The 14,765-nt window shown below is 38.9% G+C and overlaps 1 protein-coding gene across 1 annotated transcript in view; it reads left to right on the top strand.

Moving 5' to 3' along the window:
* The window catches only part of LOC121507245 (testis-expressed protein 264 homolog), an 83,298-nt gene that overhangs the window by 30,941 nt on the left and 37,592 nt on the right, over positions 1–14,765 (top strand). The gene's annotated exons all lie outside the window — the stretch shown is intronic.

Below are 14,765 nucleotides of genomic sequence, written 5' to 3'. Positions count from 1 at the left end.
CATTGTATGGAATTGTCAGCAGTTTAAAAGAAGAATGCCCATGTCATATGGTTTCATATGGTTTTGAGTACCTTAGTGAGCCATATATGTGCACATGCCCACAATTCTCAGCTTTCCAACACCGTTGGAGTTTTTCTGATCGGACAAACTTTGACAGAGTTACGGTAATAATACTACGGACATATAAAACACATCTCCAGCTCTGGGTCAGTAGGTAAAAGGTTAAGCAGTATTGGATGTATTCAATACTGGCATCGGAATCAGAACAACCCTAGTCTTAAAAACTAAAAAAGAAGTGTAGCTTGCTTCTTGCGTGTGTTTCAGGCTAGCGGCTTGAAGCATTAGCTGCAGCTTAGATGGCACAGCAAAATCTTCATATTGGGTGTAATAGAGCTAAAAAGGACGCTTCTACTTTTCAACGGCCCTGGTTCTTAAAGTAAATTTTGCCATTCAAATACTCCATGCACAAAATCCTTACATTTAAATTTTTTGATCAAAGAGTCAAGCTAATCTACCTGAACACTGTGACAATTAAACATTTGATTTGGCTACGTTGTTGCTAGGTTGGTTGCTACTGCATGACACAGCATTCTCTGTATCAGGGGGGATGATGACAACAGAGTTTTAAAGAATATGTTAAATCAAAAAAAGTTTTGTAGTTTTCTGCAGCAGACATTTTTTATTTATTTTAAACTAAGCTCCATATGCTGTCTGCTCTTTTAAGGACAGATGTTAAATGGTTCTGTTCATTTTCCTCCTTTTATCTCTGTATCCAGACAAAAAAATGCACAGCACTTTGCAGGCATGCTTGAACAGATCTTCTCTATGCTCTAAAGCCAATAAAAGACTGTTGTCGTGATCAATCATGACAGGAATATAACCTTTTTCAGTAACTTTAATTGGTAGTGGCATTCTGTGCAGAATACATCGCCTCAGTTCTCATGTTTTAAAAGCTGGAGTCCATGGCTTAGCTGTGCTGGATGATTTTGTCTGTTCTTTGCTACATTTCTTTCTCTGCTGTAAGTATTATGCAAGAGGATACAGCTGCATATGACTTCTCCTCTTTATTCACCGACCCATATGGATTTCAGGCTGACCTCAAACATGCCTCAGCAAATACGACCAGAATGACCCTGAGCAACAAGCCTGAAGAGTCAATTTGATACTCTTTTCCACAGAGTCTGGACGGTCACAGAAAGTCTTCTACAAATGAGACTCACAGTTTGTAAAGTTGAGCAGTAGATAGCAAAAACGCACATTTGCGTTTTTGTAATTTTTTAGCACTGTGCCCTCTGCAGATTGTGTATCATGAATGCTGAAAGCATTTTGAACTTCATGGTTGGGTTTGGCATTTTAAAGTAGAGGTTGTGTATCTGTGAAAATACAGATTGTTAGTTGAAAAAGCATTGAACTGAGTTGTGTCCAGCTTTGAGAGTCGGCATAATGCTGTTACTTTAAAGGAATAACCCTGAAGCATTTAATACCAGCAGCCTGCTGATGCTGCCTTAGCTAACAGACTCTTCTTTGGCTACTCTTGTTTGTCTTTTACATCTTCAGAGGTCAAGATTTTCACTTTCTATGTAAAAAATAAATAAATAAATGGGGAAAAAACTTACACAGCCTGTAGCAGTGATAGAAATTAGATGAGTTCTGTAAAGAAAAGTAAACTCAATATGAATCTAAGTTTTAAAATGATAAGGACAAAGCATACAGACAAAATGTGCTGCTCTTGCTCTTTTTATTAAATTGATAAAGAGAGCACAGGCTATAACTATCACCCTGCTTTTTTTACTGTAATTCTTACTGTTTCTCAAAGCCAAGGAAGGATCCTGGAACACGTCGATGACTGTTTCAGTGTCGAGGTTCCTCAAAAATTATTCAAAGGACTGACACTTTTGATGCACATGTGCATCCTCTGCTTGCAGGAATACACACATTCCAGTGTGCACCGTTTTCCTTGTCTTTATATAAAAAAGGCAATGACAGGAGATAGCCAGGTTCGCGACCACTCAGTAAATTTTTAAAGATTTATTTTCTGGCATTTTGTGCCTTAATTGGATAGAGGAGGAGGACAGTGGACAAAGTCGGGCCACAGACCTGATTTGAACCCGGGCTGCCGGCGTACATGGGTCACGCCTTGAACCACTAAGCCATCTGCGTGCCCACCCAGTACATTTTTCAAAGTAAGTATTGTCATGTTTCCACCGTAAATATGTTATCATCATATTTTTATTACGTCAAAGCAAAGCTTAGCTGTAAAAGAAGTGCCATAGAATACAATTATATTGTAATATATAATATAATAATGTTATATAATGAATGTGATTGTGTTATTATACATTATATATAATTAGGGCTAGACTTAACAAATTTATTAGACCACCTGTCATATTTGTCTCAGAGACCATCCAGCATCATGAAGTGCTTTAATGCGGACTCTTTCATTTTCAGTGAGCTCTCCACGTTTTTCCATTTTGAACAGGAATGAGGAATTTCAAACTGAATTCACCTTTTTATACCCAAATTTGAGCCGGCTCACTGGGCTTCTCTGAGAAGTCAGAAACTAATCAAACATAACATTCAAGCACTAAAACAAATTTTTCTGTTCAGGAATGCAAGTAAATAACTACAATTTGACATTTTAATCAAGAAATAATAATATGCTTTACTATTTTTTCAGTTTTTTTGTAAATCAGTAAATTTGAAAATTCATGGATAACAATAATAATTACATTTTAGCATTACAAATGTCATTTGGGTTAAAGAGCTTCTACGTATTGGTGTATTAACCATTGCAGAAACATAAAAAATGGTTTTGGTAATTACCAATGCTGTTAATTTAGGGCCGCTGTGGCATAAACCTTACTTTGGGTGGTGGTCTAATAGATTTGTTAAGCACTGTATATTGATTTTTGGGGGGTCTGATCTGAAACCAAAATGAGAGAATTAAAAAATTCTAACAACAGATATATCGTCTGATTTTTCTTTTTGTTTTTTATTAATTAATAAAAAAACAAATAGCGGTCTCTGATCCCTTAAATATAGTTTCAATATGTGTTACAAAGATATGAATTGAATGCAGAAATTTTGCTATTTTCAAAAATTGAATGTAACGCTCAAATCGGTGAGCATTACATTTCAGAGGAAACCATTTAGTGCAGGGTTATGCATAACAATTATGTTAAATAGGCTATAACTGGTTGGCAGATTATCGCCGGCCTGTTAATCAGTTCGGCCCTATATATGATATGATTATATGATGGTATGATAGCATACAAGACATCAATATAGGTGCTTTTCAACCAGAAGTATCTGACACTTCTGGTTCCAAGAACTTCTCCTCAAGGAATTAAATGGTTCCTGGGGCTCACTGTGGTCAGAGGTTGCGCCAGGGCCTCAGGAGATATCATGCAAACTGCAGGCAACCTGACCAGGGATGGAGATCAGAGCCAGCATATGTAAAATCCTGGTTTTGCATTTTTCATAACCAAGAAATCAGTAGCATTTTAGCTCACCTCATGGGTTCTGTGATGAAACATTTTTTTATCTTATGACTGGTACAAAAACATACATCAGTTCTTGCAGAATGGAACATGAGCTCAAAAAAAATCAGCATTGTGCATCAAATTAAAAAAATGCTTCACTTTTGACTCTTGGCTTGAAGAAATGAAGACTCCAGGGCGCTCAGATTAGTGTGGAACCATAACCCTGGCTCCAGCTGCTAGAGGATGTTTTCTTCCTCATCTGCTCAGATCAGCACTGAAAGTGCTCCCAAATGTGGATAAAATGTCAAACCTCAGCTTTACAAAATAGATATCACAGATGTAATCGTAACCTTGTCAATGTTTATAACTCAAGCTCTACTTAGCTTAAACCACTGTGTTAAAAATGTGTTGTTGTTTTGTCTCTCCAACAAAAGCAATAGAAAAGGACTGATTGTATGAGGATTTAGATCGATAAGGAGATCAATAAGGGGATCAGTATTAAGGCAAATAATGATATCCATCCCTCCAGTGTTAATTTGTTCTCACTTTTGTCATCAAATCAACTTTTGATCTTGTATTTTTGCCTTGTTAGTGTCTTGAATAGAAAAAGATTTACTGCTGTTTTCTGAGTCTATAAATGACTTGATTTATCTAAATGCAACCCTTTTTGAGAGCCTTTGAATTAAGCGCAGTGGTGTGTAGCACTTAAATGCTGCTTTATTCCATAATCTGTCTCTTTCTCTGCTGACAGTGTGTTCACTTCCTTTTGTTCTCTACTCAGAGACAACAGGTTGTCGCTGAGGCGGAGGTTGTTCTTTGTGTCCCTCTCAGTACTCTGACTGATCGTTTGACCACTGTTGTCCTCTTAAAAACAGTTTTCTCCTTCTTTCTTTCTGTGGGCAGCAGATCATTACTTTCCTCCATCATTTCCTTGCTGTTTTGTTTTATTTTGACACTTTGTCTCAAAGGTGCAGGAAATGGTATTAACTGTCACTCTAAACTCTGCTTCTGTTGGACCTGGTCAGATGCTGGAAAATGTTTGGAGTTTAAGTCCCTCTGGAGCAGATAACTTGACATTTTCCCATGCAGCTGAAAAAAAGGGTTTTTGTAGATCATGAGTTTTGCTAAAAGTCTGGCTTTTGAACACTTTGTGGAAAATATTGCCACATGGTTCAAAGATTTCTAGAAGGTCACATGGTCCTAAGAGTACCAAGTGAACTAGTAAAGAAGCCACCAAACTCTCAGTTTGAGACCAGTCTTGAGACTCCAGTATTATTCTTCTTTCCTTCTTCTACAGCTGTTGGCAACAGTTATTTTGGTGCTTTGATACCGTCTATTGTTGCAGGGTTTTAGCTCTGACAATGAATTTAACTAACCACCCAGAAAAGACATTAATTCTCATTAATCTACACTCAGCACCACATCATGACAAAGTGAAAACAGAATTTTAGAAATTTTTGCAAATTAATTAAAAAAAACTTGAAATATCACATTGACATAAATATTCAGACAGAAACACTTGAAATTCAACTCAGGTTCCTCCCATTTCTCTCAGTCTTTGCTGAGATGTTTCTACACTTTGATTGGAGTCCACCTGTGGGAAATTAAATTGATCGGGCATGATTTGGAAGTGGGAAGGCTACAAAGTTTCTATAGCGCTGAAGTTTCCCAAGAGCACAGTGGCCCCCGTAATTCTACAATGGAAGTAGTTTGGCACAACCAGGACTCTTCCAAGAGTTGATCGCCCTGCCAAACTGAGCATATCAGACAAAAATGTGAAACACAGACCATGTCTGTCATCAGGCAGATCAATCTTGCAAAGCTCTGGTCTGAAATGTTTGTTGAATGATCGGACAATTCAGCGTCCTTTTCCAAGAAAGAGGCTGTAGCTACATAGCGGGTTTAGCTCTACTTCAAGCCCATAAACAATGGCTGCTGGTGAAGACATAAGCATAGATGCTGCTAAAGCTGCAGTTTTATCAGAACTGGACAACATTTCTCAATTGAAAGAAGTGAACTTAAAGCATTTCATGGTGGAAAAGATGTTTTTGCTTTTCTCCTAAACAGCTTCAGCCAGAGTTTGATTTACCAGCTGGCTCTACTGACAGTGAACAACAATAGTGTCTGACTGCTGAGCTCATGATATGTAGTTTACTCCCCCTGGTAACGTAGAGTCATACTTTATTAATCCCTGAAGGGAAATTCCCAGTTCACACTCTGTTGTTTTTTTACATGCTACACAAACAAAGACATGGTGGCGTGTGGATATAATGGATATAATGCCATTTTGTAGCTCTGATTGGCCGGTAATGAATGAGACAGGTAGGATGTTTATCCACTCATCTTGGATTTTTTTTTTTTGCCCTTCCCAAACACTGGGCTGTTGCTCAGATGGATGTGAAATATATCCCATGCAGTGTGTACGTGAAACAGCCTGTTATGTTGGGTTATTGACGTTTTGCCTTCACTATGAACATCACAGAGGCACAAAGCGGGGATGGAATGATCACCTCTCTGCGCCTTCTTCAGAGGTATTAACAGCGGTTAAAGAGGTAAAAACAGGATCAGTGGAGCCAGCAGAATGCACTGCTCTGTGTGTATGTAGAGCTCCTGCTTCGCCACCCTGCAATGCTGTACAGCAGTGTGAATTAGCAGACAAAGGCAAGTAACATCACAACCTTGTGGTGTCATTATCAATGTCTCAAAGCATAACAACAGCAGAGCTTCATTATGGCACTGTTGTGGAAATGCTCTGTAAAAATACCTGCAGAGACTTAACATGCACACCTAATCGAGAAAGGTGCCTGTAACAACATAGGCAAACTAAACAAGGGAAGGGCACACAGTTTTGAAAAGGAGGACAACACACTAAGGAAAAAAAAAAGAAAAACGAACAAGAAAAGGAATATGATAGGAAAAGCACTCAGAGGGAACTGAGGAAAACAAGGGCAGCAAAGGATAAAATAAAACAGGAAGTTGCGGCTTCATAACAGAACAAGCATACAAAATAAATATCATTTTATCATTTACAGGCGTCTTTTTAACTGTTACCTTGAAATAATGAATGCTGAAGATGACTGTCAGCTGCAGGTCCAGTTGAGTGGTGTATCAATAACAGTCTGTCTTTGTGCTGATTTGTATCTAATTGATGATGATGATGATGCAAAAACCTTGCACTCCTCATCATTTCATGTATCAGGAGAACACAGCTCAGTCTCAGGGTCATAAGCAAACAGCCCCACGGATGAGGATGAAGATGGGATTCATCAGAGCTAGCCACCTGAGAAAAGCACATTCTCTTTGTATGTTGGCTTAATGGCTCCTACAGCTTCAGCCTTCTTCATACTTTGCAATCTCTATTTGTGTCAGGTTTGACTTTGGGTTTTTCCTTCCACTGTTCCTGCATGTTGGAATGAATCCTCTGGAGCCCAAATGTATTCTCTGTATTTGTTAAGACGTCCCTGAGTGGCTCTTTGGGAGCCAGTAAAATATCTCTTCTTTGAGGCAGAGAGCTCTTTGGTGCCGTCTTCTCCTGCAGCAGCTCTCTCTGCTCTGCTATAGAGAGAAATTTACTCCATCACTGAACGACTGCTCATAAAGAGGAATTTCAGTAAAACAAAACAGACGCACGCTTATAGCATTCCTTCACAACAAGCACCACAGATTGAAAGGGGAACACCCCTCAAAAGAGTAATTACACAATAAGCAATTCTGATAAATAAAAACTGTTTTGTTTAATTTAATTTAATAATTCTAATGACATGATTTTGGTACTAACTATGGAAACCCTAAGTGCATGCATTCATATATTTAATTCACCAAGTTTTCCCAAGATGAGTCATTTTCCAGCGGTTTCCTTGAGCTAATGACTTATTTATCTTGGTTTCTGGAGATAGTAAGATCATTTCCCAGCAATCCAGGACAACAGCAGGTCAGTCAGACTATGATATCTAATGCTGCTTTTGCCCGAACTAATGAAACACGTTTCTTTCGGAGCTCAGTGCACGAGGAACCTGCCAATACTTAAGCCAGACACTGTTTGATTTTCAGTCGATTCATAAACATTTGAGTCGCACAGCTCACTGGAAGTCAGGCTAACTTTTAGCCTGATTGTGAGTCACAGGATGCGTTGAAAACAGGATATGATGTTTACATGCAAACAGAATTCTTTGACTTAAAAATGATTGAAGAGATGATTTCTTCATAATAATCATAAGTATAGTCTGATAGCCTAGCTTCCATGCTGGCGCTCTAATTTAAAATATTTCCATTTCAACATTACTTTGTGTTTGTGTTTTGAAGTTCTGGGAAATACATTTTGAACTAGAAAAGCACCCAGAGAGCGCGGACCTCTGCCATTAGCTCTATCTCCCAATAGTAAAAAATCCTTTTAAAAAATTCCTGGATCCAGACGGTGATCCGAATCACTACCAAAATCTAATCAGTTTTTCCTTATGCCATTTCTGAAATTTCCTGAAAATTATGTCCAAATCCGTCCACAACTTTTTGACTTATGTTGCTAACAAACAAAGACGCTGACTAACAAACCCTGCCGATCACATAACCTCCTTGGCTGAGGTAATAATTTGATATCTTAAAAAAGTAAAGTAATATTACAGAAATAAAGAGGAGTTATAAGAATGTTGAGGCATTTCTGCTTAAGGTTTACATAGTAAACAGATGCTAAACACCACAGCATTTATAGCTGAAGCTAATTCACACTGCTCTTTGAAAATAAACTTTTGACCTCATCAGGTCTTTCTCATGTCACCCAGTTTACTCTGAATTCATCTCTCATAAAGAAATTATGTATTTAATCTTTATGATGTTTGCATGAAACATAATTGCAGTGTTTGTTTTTCCCAGTGTGAAAGAATTCTGTTCTTGATGGTGTAAAACTGCTGATTTCCTGCAGGGAATCAGGGAATCATATGACTGAAGAGAGCTCTGTAAGCTTGAGTTACATAATACTCCATGTAGACAGAGACTCTGCATGTGTGATTTTCTGATAGACTTTTGGGGGGGGGGGTCAAGCAACCACTGCAGTGATGTACAGTATACAGAATTGCCATGTGGGACTGATAGTGCAACCATTAGTTTTTGCACTGCATCTTTTAACAGGGAAACATGTATGTTTGAATATACATTTGTTTTTTTCCACCATAAGATGTCATTATTTATTCAGTTATTTAGTATAACATAAAATATACTACCCTAAATTGTAAAAAGTTCGGTCGTTGTCTATAAAGTTGATTGAAAATAGCACAAAGACAGCATATCGGTTGCTTAAGCTGAGTCATTATGTTGACTCATGGTTGTACGTTTAAAAGAACATTTCAACAATATTGGTCATGTTCAACCCCTTAACCTTGGGATTTACAATATTGGACTTTTTCCAATGTCTGATAGGTAAAAAGTCATTTTAGCAGATATAACGGCAATTTAGACCTAAATTTCAGTCCTCAAGAAGCTCTGTAAAGTTTGAGTTCTAAAAGAAACAAGCTTAAGTCTTTAGAAAACATTTTAAAGTCTAAAGCAGTAATAATCAACGCATGGCTCTTGAGCCACATGTGGCTCTTTTGTGATGATTTGTGGCTCTTGTATGTCTTCATTTGAAATATTATTCCCTCAGAAAACCTTAAAAAAGGAAACTTTGACCTCAGAAATTATCTGTTGCAAGTGGCATTAATCAATTTAGTCCCACGCTTGTACAGTAGGCTTCAATTGTCAAACTTAATTGTCAACTTTTATTTTTTGTCTGTATATTTCCATTGCCCCTATTTGCAATTGTAAACCTATTTTTGCCACTTTTGTCTAATTTTGGCCCCTTTTTCACCCATTCAAGCTGCTTTTGGCCATTAAATGCTACCTTTTCCCCACGTTTGCCCAGTTTTCCCGCTTTTTCCTACTTTTTGCCCATTTTAGTCACCTTTCACTCATTTTTTGCCACATTTTTGCTGCTTTCAGGTCATTTTTGCCACCTGTAACTCAATTTTTTTCAAATATTTCTGGGATTTTTATGCCTCTGATAACAGCAGAGGATGGGATGAGAACAAACAGGGATGAGAGAGTTGGGGAGAGACATGCTGGAAAGTGCCACAGGCTGAATTCAAAACCCAGGCCAACTGTGCACATGCGGCACACCTCAAACCTCTAGACCTTCTGTGCCTCGTAGCTCCATTTTTTGTCATTTCTCACCCCTTTTTGCCACTTTTCTCCCTATTTTTTCAATCGCTTTTCACCCAGTTTTTGCCATCTTGTACCTGTTTTTCCCCTTTTCACCAATTTTTTGCCGCCTTAACCCATTTTTGCCACTTTTCACTTCTTGGATTGTGCCTCTAACAAGGGTATTTTTCATCTATGTGGCTCTTTGGTTGAGCAGAGTTGAGTAACACTGGTCTAAGGAATGAGGATGAACAAAGAAAAAGACTTCAGCTGATGTAGGTCTGTTAGTCCTGCCTAAAACTCCACAAGCATATTTGTACACATGACATACACATTTACAGCAGATATAGGCAAATATTTACAACCGATTATTATCAGCTGTAAATACCAGCAGAAATGTTTCTTATCTACCATATACATTAGTTATTTTTTTAATCTAATTTCTGCTGATACTGATATGCCGATTATAGTGTGCATACTTAGACTAAACCTTCAGCCAATCCAAACAAAAATATTTAAAAGTTACTCTAATAGTATAAAAACTATAATGATTTATTTTGATTCTTAATAATCATCATTCTAATTTATATGCACTGCCCATGCACACTCTTTTTGGCAGGTGTCTGGTATAATATGTGAATTTTTCAGGTGATATCCATGATAACCTTCTCTAACAGTGTGTTTTTCTTAAAGATATAAAAGAGAAAGTGTAAAGCTCAGAAGTGCAAAGTATGGTGAAGATTCTCACCCTCAAAGGGAGAAAATGAAAGGCCCAAGGCACCCTTCAGAAAAAAAGTATAAAGCCTTTATTCAGTTGGCTATTACATGGTGAAAATGCTAACTGCATTGACGATTCATGTTATAAATGAGCTGAGTAGATGTGTTTCTCTTTAAGCTTCTTAAAAACAATGAGAGCTGCAGGTTATGTGTCAGTTTGAAAAAGTTTATGCTAAAAATGAGGGTATGAAAAATGCGGAGTTCTTATAGTTCTAACAAATAGGATTTATCAGGAGTTTATTTTTCAATTTTCACTTTTTCCAATTGGGTTTTATTTTAATTAGTATTAACTGCTGCTTTGTTTAGTCAGCAGATGAAAGAATGTGAGGGAAGCACACAGAGAAAGAGGCACAAACCGCAGCGAAGCCAAACATGTCATTTTCTGATAGTTTCACAGCAGTTACACTCTGAAGAACTGTGAAACAACACGCCATTAACTCAACACTAAGACGCAGGATTTTATTGTACTGAAGAGGTGCTGAGAGTGTCACTGCTCTGCCCTCATCACAGCATCTACTGCTGCTACCTGATTAATTCACTGGTCGACAAATACATGACGTCCCTTTAAAATCTTATTAAAATGTGCATGTTAGCATTAGTGTCTACAGACAGAGGAGAGAGGAGGGCATATTTCCTATTAACATGCTGTCTGGTAAATTACTCAGCATGGACTGGAACAAGAGGGTCCTGTTGATAAACCTGGCAGAAAAAGTTCGGAAATTTGTGTTTGGTAGAGTATTTTTTTTGTTGTAACCATGCATCATGGCAATGAAGCTTATTCCGTTGGAAACCTTGTTTGTTTCCCTTTATATGGTGCCACATTTGTAAGAGCTTCCTTTTGTGGGATGAGCAGCAGAGCGTCCGTGAAAAATCCTTCTTTGCCAAACAGCTGATTCTGCCATTGACTCTTGTTTGGTGGATTGGATGATTGAAGTTTGAAGAAACAAGACATAAAGGCCATATAACAATTTCCTCATTTAACAAACAGGACCCTCAGTATCATGTGGAAGAACCATACACAGCCACAACAGCCTGTCACCTCCTCCTCATGCTGGTCACCAGCCTGGTCACACACTGCTGTGGGATGGCATCCCATTCTTCAACCAGCATTTGTCGCAAGTCAGCCAACATGGTTGTGTGCACGAACAGCACGCCCAAGCTGATCCCACAAGTGTTCAGTGGGGTTGAGGTCAGGACTGCTGGCAGGCCATTCATCCTCTCCAGTCCCAAATCTTTAGTCTCTGATAAACCCCCGCTCTGTGGGGGTGAGCAGTGCCATCTTAAAGGAGATTTTGGTCCCAGACTGTGGAAATATGAGATTGCCAATGTCTCTCTGCTTTGAGATTACCTACAATGATGACAAGCCTCATTTTTTACAGTGAGGGAGATGCCACCCCACACCATCACACTGCCTCCATCAACAATGTTTCTCTATCTATGCAGCAATCAGCATTGCCTTCTCCACACTTTGACCCTATGATCCAACTGCTGTAGGTAGAATCTGGACTCATCGCTCATTCAAGTTCCAGTGCACACCAGCGCAGACAGGCCTGATGCTAAAGGGCAGTCATGGCAGGCCTCCAGGCAGCCCTATGTGACCAGAGATCGGCTGTGTACAGTCTCCTTTGGATGATCTTGTCAGCCATATCATCCTGCAGATCTTGACTGCAAATCTGTAGAAGACACCTTGCAGTTCCTAAGTGGTGACAGGGTGAGGGAACGGCCTTCTTGGGACGTCCTCTTCGCAGCCTGTCTCTGACATACCCTGTTATATGCAATGGGGCTTTCAGTTTGTAGATGGTACTAGGGCTCATTTAAAATAATGGCGCAACTTGGTTTTGTGGAAAACCAGCTTGAAGCTGCCCTGTTACACAGGCCCTATCTAGAACAAACATGGCATGCTAATCCTTGGAGCAGACAGCTACTGACCACTGTAGCTCACAGGTGCTGATGACCAGGAGTCAGGTATAAGATTTATTGCCAAGACGCAACAAAGAAAGTTATACCAGGAGGGTGCAATGAGGAACCTGTCAGGCAGTTTTAATATATAAAAATGGTTATTTTCTGCTCACTATAACTAAGATGCTGATAGTAATGATGCTGCTGTTGTGAAAATCTGATAGAAAATGTGTAAAATGAGGAAGTCAGTGTGAGGATTACATAACTTTGATGTCAGTCCATTTCCCTGCTAGCTGTCCAGAACAATACAGTCCCTTATTTGGATGATTAAGCCAGTCTTTCATAAAGCAGAGTAAACGCATATCCACAGTCTTTTAATTGACCAGTGTGCTGTGTTATCTAGATTCATGTTATGTTTCCCATATGCTCCAGTCCATCCCCAGCATTTCCTCTGCAAGCACCAGTCTTATTTGTAGAATTATACATTGATGTGGGCTGAGGAGCCTTCATGTCTTTCCAGGAAAAATAGGAAATGCAGAAAGCCTACGTGTGTAGCTGTCATGTTCCCGAACCAGAAATCTGTATTTCCAACCCTAAAAATATCCTGTATATTTTCATTTATTTATCCTTGAGCACATGTGATGTATTTGCAGAGGGGTCCCATGCAGATGTTGTCCCCCAGGCAAGGAAGCTGGAACATTCGCACATCCTTTTCTTGGTGCAGACCTTCCTCTTTCAGCCCCCTCGGGACGCCCTGCAGAGTGGCTACCAATACATTTAGCCTGAGAAAGTGCATGAGAGGTGATGAAAGCCTCATCTTCATGCACCTGTGTGCAAGTAAAAATGTTGTTTTTGGAAATACACTTGACTAAATACTGTCTTTATAGTGTTTTGTTCCACTTGAGTATTTTGGTATAACAGAACAGCATGATAACTGTGTTTAACAGTTCGCTTAATTTTGGAGCTTTTAGTAGCCCATTAACTGAGCTACCATGGTGCTTTTCACTGGTTCAGTATAAAACTGTTGTAGGCTTTGGCTCTGGTTGATGTGTGCATTAAGAAATGAGATTAGGTTACTGCTGTTCTCTAGATTATTAAGACTTCATTTTTGTGATTTATTCACGATCCACTCTGCATCTGCAGGCACTGGTCAAGTTTGAACTGTGCTGAGAAGCATGCAACAACATCAACAACATAATAATACAAATCAAAATAAATAAGATTCATCCAGTTGTGTCTCTTTTTTAAGATTATGAAACAATTTAATCAAAGTTGCATGAGGTCATGCTCTGTTGTGATTTCCCATGTCTATTCTCTTCATAATCTCCCAGTGTAATAATGTTTCCATGCCAGAGAAACAAAATTACTGTTATCATTCTGTCCAAAATATTGCCATTTCTGTGCTGTGGAGGCTGTTGGAAAAAGAAATGACTGTACTGTGACCCCCGACATGCCTTCCTGAGCTCCCGAAGACCTCATATTAAGGTGAGAATATGGCTAAAACCAAACAAAGATCAATAAATCCCCCATACACAACCCACTACCCAATTACACAAGGCGGCTGTGTTCAGCTTGTCTCAGTGATCCCGCTGTTGGTCTAATTAGCTGCTGCCCTCTGTCCCAGCTCCTGTCTTTATGACACACACTGACGCACACTAACCTCACCAGTTTTAAACCCCTTACAGTAAGTAAGAGGATAGGCTTCACTTGTGGAGGCTTGTTTTGTCACAATGCCAAAATGAAATTTTACTGTCAATACCGAGTTTAATATCAGGATATCTGATACTAAAATGATACCTAAAACCAAAAAGATACTGGTTCAATCTCCATACCTAATAGATTAGAAACAGGATTTACACGTGTGGTTCATATTCTGAAAATCAGAATCAGAATCACGGCCAAATGAGCACATTATTTTAACAGCCCTTATTATCTGAGTTTGATGCTCCTGAAGCAAGTGCTGTTGGGTATTTGCAGGCCTTCCCACAGGACTTACTGGGCCCCTGAAAAACCCAGGAAATGCCCCTCAGTCATGATTTATTAATGATAGCATGTGTATTGGATCAGTAGCATTGGTGCTTGCATCCAGGCTTATAGTTCCCTCATTATGGAGCTTTGATGTCTATTAATGCCACTTTTTAACCACTTTTCACCACTGTTTACAATCATTTCTGCTACTTTTTCCCCTTTTTCCAAAATTGTACTTATTTCTGCCCCTTTGTAACCCCTACGACCTTATCTGGCAATTTTTGTAACTTTTTTGTTACTTTTAACCCATTTTCTTTAACCCATTTATAGTTTTTTGGGGGGTATTTTTTCCTCTTAAAGCAATTTGTGCCACTCTTCACCCATTTCTGCCATCTTTTAACCCCTTTTTACTACTTTATCTGGCCATTTCTGCAACTTTTTTTGCCACTTTTAACCTTTTTTTCTTAGTTT

The sequence above is a fragment of the Cheilinus undulatus genome, linkage group 3 (genome assembly GCF_018320785.1).
Source record: "Cheilinus undulatus linkage group 3, ASM1832078v1, whole genome shotgun sequence".
Classification (NCBI taxonomy): Eukaryota; Metazoa; Chordata; class Actinopteri; order Labriformes; family Labridae; genus Cheilinus; species Cheilinus undulatus.
This window is presented reverse-complemented; position numbering and strand designations above follow the sequence as displayed.